The sequence below is a fragment of the Anas acuta genome, chromosome 2 (genome assembly GCF_963932015.1).
Source record: "Anas acuta chromosome 2, bAnaAcu1.1, whole genome shotgun sequence".
NCBI classification, from domain to species: domain Eukaryota; kingdom Metazoa; phylum Chordata; class Aves; order Anseriformes; family Anatidae; genus Anas; species Anas acuta.
The window spans coordinates 116,509,448-116,519,816 of NC_088980.1; positions in this window are offsets into that span (position 1 = coordinate 116,509,448).

Genomic DNA, 10,369 nt, shown 5'->3' on the forward strand with positions numbered 1-10,369 from the left:
CTTTAAACTTTGCCTACACAAATTCAGGATGCTACGATTCCATGGGGCCTGTACTCCTGAATGGTTTTTGACCTCGTGAAGCACCAGTGTAAAGTTCGCCATTGGTGCTGAGAAACTGTGGCTTTGGGAGAAATGAGAATCCAAATTGTCTACTTAACGGGCTGTTTGGAAGCACCACCCTCTCCTGTGGCTTGTTTCTCTTTTTGGTACTGAGAACCTGATGAAGATGACTGGATGCTCAGGATGTCCATCCACCACCTTTAGCTGAGCAGGAGCTGTCTAGGCTGGAGCTGCAGGTGGTGCTTGTGGTGGGGATGTCCCTGCAAGGCACCTGAGCAGCAGTGGGCTTTCACAGTGGGTTACCTGGCCTTGACCTTGCTAACTGGTGTGTAAACAAAAGGGAGCACATCTTCTGAGGTGTGCTGAAAAAATAACTTGGCACCGCAGGTGGATCTTGCCTAAGCACAGGGACTTGGAACTGGTCCCTGGCTTGACTGTGTTACACATATTTTGGTACTCCCTTGAACATCCAAAACCAGGATCAAAAGAACCATTTCTAATTTATCTACACCCTCCTGAAGTTTTTAAGAAAACCATTTCAGACGTCCCTTACAGGATTCTGTTCCTAAACCTGAAGCCCGTGATTCTCTTCAGCAGCAGCAGCTCTACCAAGCCATCGAGACCTCGTGCTTTAATTTCAGCATCCCACTCTCCAGCAAGTAGTTGAAGCTCCATAGCAAACTTGAGTACTTCAAACCCTGACAGTTAGAGCTCAGTCCTCATTCCCACATAAACACAACCATTTTGCAAACATGATCTGATATTAATTACCCCCCTGGCACCAAAAGTCAGGATTTCCTGATGCAGCCCGCTAATGTAAAATGCATTAGTGAAAATGCTGGCTCCGAGGGGTTAGGTTCTCTAAATAAACATAGCAAAGTTCTTCTTTATTCACAACTCCCAGGCTATTCTGAAAGCCTGATTTCTCCAACATGAGGGGAAAAAAAAAAAAAGACTAAAATCATCCTTGGGTTTTTAATAGGTTATAAATGTCTTTTTTCTATTCAGTTGCAGGAACTGAATGTCAAGTTGTAGATCAATGAAACCTGACTCTTTCTTGCCTTAGCATGAAGTTTGCCCAAGCTCCTCTCTGCGGTCGTGTGCTTCGTTTCCTCTCTCTAATAGCAGATGACCGAGGATCAACAGGACAGGTTTGCACCTCACACTTTTGGGCAAAGGTGGCATCGCTAAAATTTGTAGGTAAAAATGGAAACATTTTGTAAGAGCTAGGGAAAGTTATTATGAGAAAAAAAAATCTTAATTTCTAAGGCACTGAGTTGAGAATAATTTTTCTTCTGCTACAAAAGGGAAGGTGGACTCAAATAGGATCAGTTTGCAAAGAAATAAATGTTCAACTCTGTTAACAAAACATGGCTGTGAGGCTGATGGTTTCCGTCTGAGAAATTGCTCCTGTCCCCATTGGCAGTACCAGCTTAAGGCATTACCACCTCCTGCCAGTACCACAGTGCCCACTGCCTTCTGGTTTGTGCCAAGACTTGAACACAACCAGGAATTCAACCTGGCTTTAGCAGGAAAAAAGGAAAATTGGGTCTGGGTTTTGTTTTGTTTTTCTTTTGAGCAAGGTAAATCCCCCAAGCCCTTCACAGCACTGTCCCCTGCAGTGTTGTCTTGGGCCACCTACCTGATAGCCCTAGTGAGAAGTGAGAACAGGGGATGGCAGCAGGACGAACTCACCCAGGACAACCGCCCCAAGCTGCCTGGTGCTGAGCTGTGGCACCCTGAGTGCCAGCAGCAAACAGCTGGGGCTGTACCAGGATGGGAGCGCATCAGGGAGGGCTGAGATCAGTTTCCAGATGTCCTCTCCTGTCTGCCACTGGCCATGCCATTGGATTTGTGAGCTCCTCCAGAGTCCCATGCTATAAAATTTCTACACCAACTAATAAACGCCTGTGTGAAAGGCTACAGAAATCACAGGCCAACAGGTTGTAAGTCAGCTCAGCCTCCCTGGCCTCATTCCCCATTCTGTGTCCATGGGGTCTTCAGAAATGAGATCCAAGATCTCTACCCTTTCCTGTTCCTTGCTTTTCCCATCTTTCTGTTCTTACGGATCGAGGAAAGGGAGAGGGCTGGAGCCCTAGTCTAGCTTTTTTTATATGGTGTAATGAGGCTGGAGCAGCAGTGAGGATTGTGATCTGTAAATGGCAAGCACTGTGTAACTAGATTGCCTACCTAATGTGTGCTCGGCCCTCTTCCTATTTCAGAGCAGCTAAAAATATACGCACTTGTATGATAAGATCAGATACCAATACAAGCATCTCATCCCCACCTGATTTGAAACAAATGCCTGTTTAATATTACTCCACTAGAAATAAACAAATTTGTATCTGAAATGCTGTCCTGCACATACGATAAAACGTATTCCGCTAATGGTCCTGTCACATTTATAAGAAGGGTTGAAACCTGCACTAGGTTGAAAGAAAATTCAATTACAATTTCAACAGAATACTTGTCCAGATCAAATTTTGTTTGAATCATCTAATGAGGCATACTTAATCACTGGAAAATGGCAGCATTTCTTAAACCAGTTTTCAAATGCTAGCTGTGAGCATAATGCACCTCTTAGTTTAAACAGTTCGTGTATGCCATGGTTTAGGCTGTTTACAAGTTTTTCTTGATGCCAGCCAAAATGAAAACCATTTCGGTCTTGGTATTCTGGCCTTCAGAATTCTAATTTTTAGTTCAATCATGTCCTGAAAATTTCTTTTATTTTCATCTTGCACACCTGTGGAGGGAAGAGTGAAATGGTAGCTTCAGTCTACTCCAAAATTTGTTCTTAATCCAAAAAAAGTTTGCCATATAAGTTTTCTGCTGGGGTCAAGATCTGGGGGAGGAGGGGAGAGAATTCTGAAATTTTGAGACTAAATACCTCTTTTCTACTCTGAGTTTTCAGAATTCATTCTTTGTCATGCAGGTCTGAAAGGTTAAAAATAACTGTGCCTCCCGAGACTTCTCCCTGGGCTGTGTTCTTCCCTGGGATTCGGCGAGCTTTTTCCACCCAAACTGGGTCAACCTCAGTGCCTAATTTTAAAATCTCTGGGATCTGATGCTTTATAAAAATCAATGAAAATTTTCCCATTATGTAATCCCAGCAGTCACATATGGTATGCCCTGGCCTGATTCTGCTGAAGCTCAATTTTTTATATTGAAGTAGTGATTACGGGTTTTAAAGAGATGTGAGCTCCTTGTGGAAAATTATGGGGAAAATTCTTCTTATATGGAGTCTTTCCCTGTTTCTTTATTCAGAGTGTTTCTTTCCTCTTTGGGCAGAAAGTGCCTTTTGTATCTTGTAAAATATTACAGTTTTAAAAAGGAGAATGTTTCTTGTCTGAATTTACAAAACTGTCTTTTAAGTAAAGGTTGATAAAGTAGATTATTTATTTATTTATTTATTTATTTATTTATTTATATTTGCTGCAATTGTTCTTGGGTTCTCTTTTACTCTGAAAATTGAATCAGGAAAATTGGTAGTGGGGGTCATAAATATCTGTACCAATACTGTTTTTTGAGATGTTTTGATACCAAAGTTGTTCATGCAACTAACCTGAGAGGTCTGGGAAGAGCACAAGTAATACTAAGTAATATAGGGGACCTTTATTATCAGATAAATTGATTAAGAAAATTTCCATTTTCTTATGGAAAATACCTCTTTGTTTTTCTGGTCTCTGCTTAGAACTCTTCTTTGCTGTGCTGTGTACAAAAATATTTGACAACTTTTTGACTGCTTGCCTACTAAACTGGTATCCGTCATACCCATATGCCTCTTTCTGTGCTCAGTCATTTCTGGTGCTACCTGTTTGTTCCTAGACTTAGATTGTGTATTGGAATAAGATTTTTTCTGTGCTGTGTTTGTGCAGCACCTAGCACAGTGACATCCTGATGCATGGCAGGGAACACAAGATGCTTCTGCAAAGTAAATTAACAGTATCTTAGGGATTCAGAAATGACATGAAGAATTATTCAAGATTCAGCTCCAGAAAGTAAATCACTATGTCAAAATTGTTAACGATAGCTGTGACAGGCCACTTGGTAGCAATGCATGGTTTGGAATATTATTGTAAACAATTTGACAAATACTTTAGATAATGAACAAAGTAATAAAAAATCAATGTCTGTTCTCAGATAATTTGTGAAAAGGAAAAAGGAGAATATTTATCAAACAATATTGTTTCTGCAAATAGTTCACCTTGTGATTTCAGAGGGGAAATAGGTAGGAAGAGAAAATGAGCTCAAATGAGCTCAACCAAACAAACATTGGTTTATATGTCAATACTCTTGTAAACGGCAGTGACAGAAGGGAAATACGGCTAATCTGATATGGAAACAAAGTCGTTTCTAAACTGAATATTTTGTTGTGACTCTCCTGAACCTCACCAACCCCGTAATGAGGACAAATGCCCCGGGCTGCACACTGCCGCCTAGTGAACCCAGCTCGGATGGTGAGGCTGTCTGAGGGCCCGGGCCATGCTGCTTCAGTCACACATCCCAGCTCTTGTGCTCCCTCAAACACCATCCAGCACCGCCTGTTCCCTTTTGCTCTGTGTTTGTCTGTGGTAAATTACTGTTTGGGAAACAACCAGGCACGTTTCTGCATTCCAGGGGAACAGCAGTCTGGCTCGGAGCAGAGTTCCTTATGACTTCTTAAGGACAACATTAATATCATTTATAGTCATCTTAATCATTCCCTTTTGACAGAAACAAGCACAGAAGAGGGAAGCTCCTTCCAGGAGCTTGCCTCTGCCTTATTCATGGCTTCCCCCTCAAGCCGGCGGCATCTGACCCCTGCCTGGGATGGATCTAGACAGGTTTAGAAGCCCAGGAGTTATGTACTGTGTACTTCTGGTAGGTTTACCCAGCTGGGCAGCTGAACTCCACCACAACTATCTCTCACTCCCCCTCCCCAAAGGAAATGGGGGAGAAAATACGATGGAAAAGGCTCAAGGGTTGAGATGATATTGTCATGGGCAAAACAGACTCAGCAAAGGGACATTAATATAATTTATTGCCTATCATGAGCACACTAGAGCAGTAAGAAACTAAAAGCAAACTAAAAACACCTTCCCCCCCACCCACCCTCTTCCACCTCCTTGCCCTGAGCGGTGCTGGGGAATGGGGGCTGCTGTCAGTCCCTGACGCTTTGTCTCCACCACTCCTTCACGGTCCCTCTCTGCCCCTGCTCCCCGTGGGGTCCCTCCCACGGGATGCCATCCTTCCCAAACTGAGCCTGTGGGGGCTGCCCACAGGCAGCAGCTCTTCAAGCACTGCTCCCACACGGCTCCGTACCACAGGGTCCATCCCCCAGGAGCAAACTGCTCCAGCACGGGTCCCCCACGTGTGGGCGGCAGCTCCTCCCAGACACCCTGCTCCTGCGGGGGCTCCTCTCCACGGGCTGCAGCTCCGGCCCGGGGCCTGCTCCTGCGGGGGCTCTCCATGGGCCGCAGCCTCCTCCAGGCCACCTCCACCTGCTCCACCGGGGGCTCCTCCACCCACAGGGGGCTGCAGCGTGGAGATCTGCTCCATGTGGGACCCATGGGCTGCAGGGGGACAGCCTGCTCCACCAGGGGCCTGGCTCAGCCCTAGCTCAGCACTGGCCAGCAGCAGGTCCCTTTTGGAGCCGGCTGGAGCTGGCTCTGATCTGACACGGGGCAGGAGCTGGACTCTGCTCACAAGAGGCCACACCTGCAGCCCCCCTGCTACCAAACCCTTGCCATGTAAACCCAATACAATGCCATCTCAAAACACGTGTCCCAGCCCCTAGCCAAGGTGGAGGTGTGTCTGTGAGGTCTGCTGCCACATCCTTTCCTTGGCAGTGCAAAGTTTCCCTCCCCACTTCCTGAGGTTTTTGTTTCAGCTCAGTGCATCATGTTTCTCCTGTCGTTTGGGTTTACAGGCAGAGCAGAACAGCTGCTCTGAAAAGTTAAAATAATTTGTTTTGTTTCTGATTGGAGTTGTGATTTTTCTATGAGTTATTTTTAGTCTGATCAGACCTAGGAGAGGAAACAACACTAGCTGAGATAAGAGGGAGAACCAAGCCAGAGGAGTATGGAAAATCTGAGTACGCTCAGATCGCTCTAGCAGTAAGAGAGCTTGTGGCAACGCCAGCTCAGGAAAAGCAAAGCAGCCAAGGGTGTACATACGTGGGTGGGGGCTGGCAGGGTCGTCTCTGTGCCCATTTGTGCTCTCCTTGGCACACACGCTCCTCTGGCTCTTGTGGGAAAGCAGGCACATCCAGTCTGGGGGATGCCTTTGCAGCTCCTGTCCCTCCCCTGAGCAGGGCGGCTGGGCTGGCTCCTCTGGTGATGGCATCCCACCACGTAATCCCTGCCTGAAGAGCAAGGCAGGACAGCTATCTTCTTCTCACTGAACAATGTTTGGGCCTTCCTGGGTGGTGGGGACATGCCAGGGGAGAGGAGACCCTCGTCAGAGCCAGCAGCTGCTTGCTGTACCCTGGCTGCTCGTCCACCTGATGCTCACCTGGGCAGCTGAGGCCTTCCTCAGGGGCACGGCAGTGCTGGCCTTCTGAGAGCTGTGGCCATCCCTCGGATCTCCCCAGACCAGAATCTTAGGAGATTCTAGTGGGAGAGAAGCTCTCTGGAAAAACAATTTTCTTTGCCAAATGCAGAGACCCTACATTAAAATGAGACTGCAGCTGGAGGATAGGCTGAGTAGCACAAATCCCTCAGGAGGTCTCTTTCCCATTAATACCCTAAAACCAGGCAACATATGTCTGGGAGTTTTATCTTCCTTCTTTCCACAGAGTGATCTTCCACTACAAGTAGTAATATTCCAGGGATGTGCTGTCATGTTGTGAATATCCTAATATTCAGAGAGGCTGTTAAGCATGGTCTCCACGTAAGAGTCTGCTTGTAACAAGGGGAAGATGGCTTTTTGAGAAGGAAGGTGGCAGCAAGCTCTCCAGCATCAGCTCTACATTTGCTTACTCCTCAGCCTGTTTTTCCCTCTGGGATTGTGAGGCCATTTGCATAGGCTAAGTGATAAATGCCCACAACATTCAACTCATTTTGGGAGGTCAGATGTTCTTCTGTCCTTATGCCCATGCAAGGTCAAGATACTCTACAACAGGGAGTGGAGTAACAGTGCTTGACAGCAGATTGTAGGCACTGAACGCTGCCATAATCAATGGAGGTCTATGCTATAAACAGGCTGTGGCGTTGCTTAAGTCTCAGAGGTCTGTGGAAAACATCAAAGAACTTTCTGTCCTCATTACTTTCGAGTGTGTTCATTGAAACTGAACAGAGAGCATCAAGGAGTCTAAAGTTTGTTTAAAGCCTAAGTAAAGTTGCAGCCTCAAATTTGTTATTAAAGCACCCACAAATAAATAAATAAATATAAAAAATAAAAGGAAAGCTAACTTTCAAAAAGCAACTGTGAATTCTAGACAAATGTTTAGTTTCAGAGAGAGCAATGAAACGCCCATGGAGTGGAACTGTGGATCATATCCTCTTTCTTTGGCTTCAGACAAGCTCCTTGGCTTGGAGAAAATCAAAAGCAAAGAGTTGGGAAAGCCATTACTGGAGGGATTGATTTCAGTTTGTTGGGGTTACACAAGTCTTGCCCTGAATGCTCTTGTTCTCCAGGAGGCTAAGTGGTTATCTTAAGTGTAAGGGAGTCTCTCCAGGTACAGCATCCAGCCAGGCAGCTGGAAGGATACAGTAAAGATCCTAAGACACAAATGACAAAAACCAAGACAAAATGCGACAGTTCTTGTCCACCCAGAAATATATATTTTTTAACCTACCTGGCCTGATATACAGAAACATTATTTACAATACTGTCATTTATACCCTTAGAGAAGAGTGAATTTCTTTCTACAGCCTTCAGTTTGCCACCTGCACTTTTCTTTCTCTTGTACAGTCTGAATTTATTTTTCCTGAGGACCAATGATCATCCTATTCAAACAAAGACCAAGTAACACAGTGCGGGGAAAATCTGGCAAGCCTAGTCCTCCTGATGGGTGAAGTATTATTTATCACTGTACTTGATTGCAAACTCTATGTTTTGATAGTTTTAGGTGTTAAATGCCAGTTTAAAATGTGGCTCAGAGACTGAGGTGGGTATAACCTGCTGGAAATCAGTGAGTGCTGAAGTCGTTTTATGCTTAATCTTAGGTTCCTATCCAAGGAAGCTTGACCCTTCCATTCAGTTTTCATGCTCGTGATTCTTTGGGCATTTTAAAGATTGTCTTCTAAGTGTTATTTTTACCAGCAGATGATTGGGAAGACCTACCTAAGGCCTTTTAGATCATAGCAGCCCTTCAGCTGAGTTTCAGAGCCTTCCAGAAGGTCCATGATGCCTGGTGCCTGGATGGTATGGTGTTTTGATGCTGTCCATTATGGATTCTGAGCTGACTTTCCCCTCTGAACATTTAACAGACCATGTCTGGGTGCTCAGACCACTCCTCAGGCAGATTCACTGGGTGCAGGTGACACTCTCAGGGCACCACCTCCTCCCCATCCCATTTCCTCTTTGGGTTTGAACACACAGGTAAACTTTGCAAAGGGTCTGCAAACCAAACGTATTGCGATGGATGGTACAGGATATACGTGGAACCAAACAGAAGTCACCTTTTGCAGGAAGTCTTCTGCCGTTTTGCTTGGACCTGCTGCTAAATTGGACACCCTCTTGCTAGTAGATGCCTCCCTGCCTCTAGGGCTGTAAACCCTGAGTGATCAAAAATCCCAAGTTAGATTCTTTCCAGAGAATCAGTGAAAAGACTATCCCAGTAACCATTAGATTTATATATATATATATTTATCTATCTATCTATCTATCTATCTATCTATCTATCTATCTATCTAAAGAAATTTTGTTTTCTTTTTGCAAAACAGAATGCCCCCACCCCCCTTTTAAAATCCTTCTTTCTTTGCACTATTTTTATGCCAATTTTTGTTGAAAAATCAACATTTAACACATCCAGCAATAAACATCTCACCTTGCTTGCTCCAGCAGGCATTCTGCACACGCCAAAGACAAGGGAAATCCATGTCACGTAACAGTCTGGACTTTATTCTCTACCATGGCCTCATTCCTTCCCTATACTTCCTTGTTCATGTGCAACAGTTCTAAAACGAAGACTGAGGTATATTCCTTATGCATCCACTGTGAAATTATTTTTCAATACATATTTATGTGAACTGCAAACATCTTTAAATGTAAAATTGTCATTACAGTGTCAACCATCTTGCTAACTGCTGGAAAACCCCTAACCTAAGCAGTGCTTTTTATATCTCAGCACATTAATTATATTTAGAATCCTTAATTATCTCTTTTCCATAGACAACTAATAAATTCCAAACATTTAAAAATAATTTTAAATAATGCTGCTTTCTTTGCATATTTTCAATCAACTGCACAAATATCTAAATTAGCTGGTGATTATACGACATTTGGTTTGCTTTAAAAACTGGTGCTTAATTGTCCAATGCAACATTTCCTTCCCTAGCTTCTGTTTTCTTCCTTCTCTCTGGCTGCCCTAGTACCTGCTCACTGGGATGGGATGGGATGGGATGGGATGGGATGGGATGGGATGGGATGGGATGGGATGGGATGGGATGGGATGGGATGGGATGGGATGGGATCTTCAGCCCCAGCAAACAGCAGGGGTGGTGGCTGTCGGTCGCTCTGGGGTGACCACCTCCACAGCCCTTAGAGGAAGCTACCACTCCCTCCTCACCTGATTATTCTGTACAGCTTTGCTGATTTCCATGCAAGTACTCATCATTTTAGGAGTGAATACAACTGGTAGTAGGTGTAGCTTTTTGGTAGTGGTAAGCTCAGTTCATGAGCTGCTCAGACCAGGCATCTTCTTGAGAACATCTCAAGTGTACTAAATCCTTGCATGCTCCAAACAGCTGTAGACTGAGGAAAAAAAGAGGAACACAAACTACAAATGGCATTATAAATGATGAGCAGCAATAAATTTCAGACTCAATTGCACCACGCATGAACCAACTCTTTCACTTGTACACACTGTTGCAGTCATACTGGTTGACCAGAAAAATATCCTTTTAAACAAGACTTTTACAATTATTATTATTTATTTTTAATTTTGCAAACTTTTGCTTTAAAATCATCTTTAAACAAGTTTCACTTTATCATAGTTTTCAATTAGAAAGTAAATATTAAAAATAAAGTTTTTGTTTGTTTGGTTGTTTTTTTAAGACACCCCCTCCTCCATATTTTAACTTAAAAATATGTTGCCCCAACAGGTAGGTATGTTTTATGAATGAATGGTTCTTGTGATGCCCCCTCTCCCCCCAAATATTTAAGC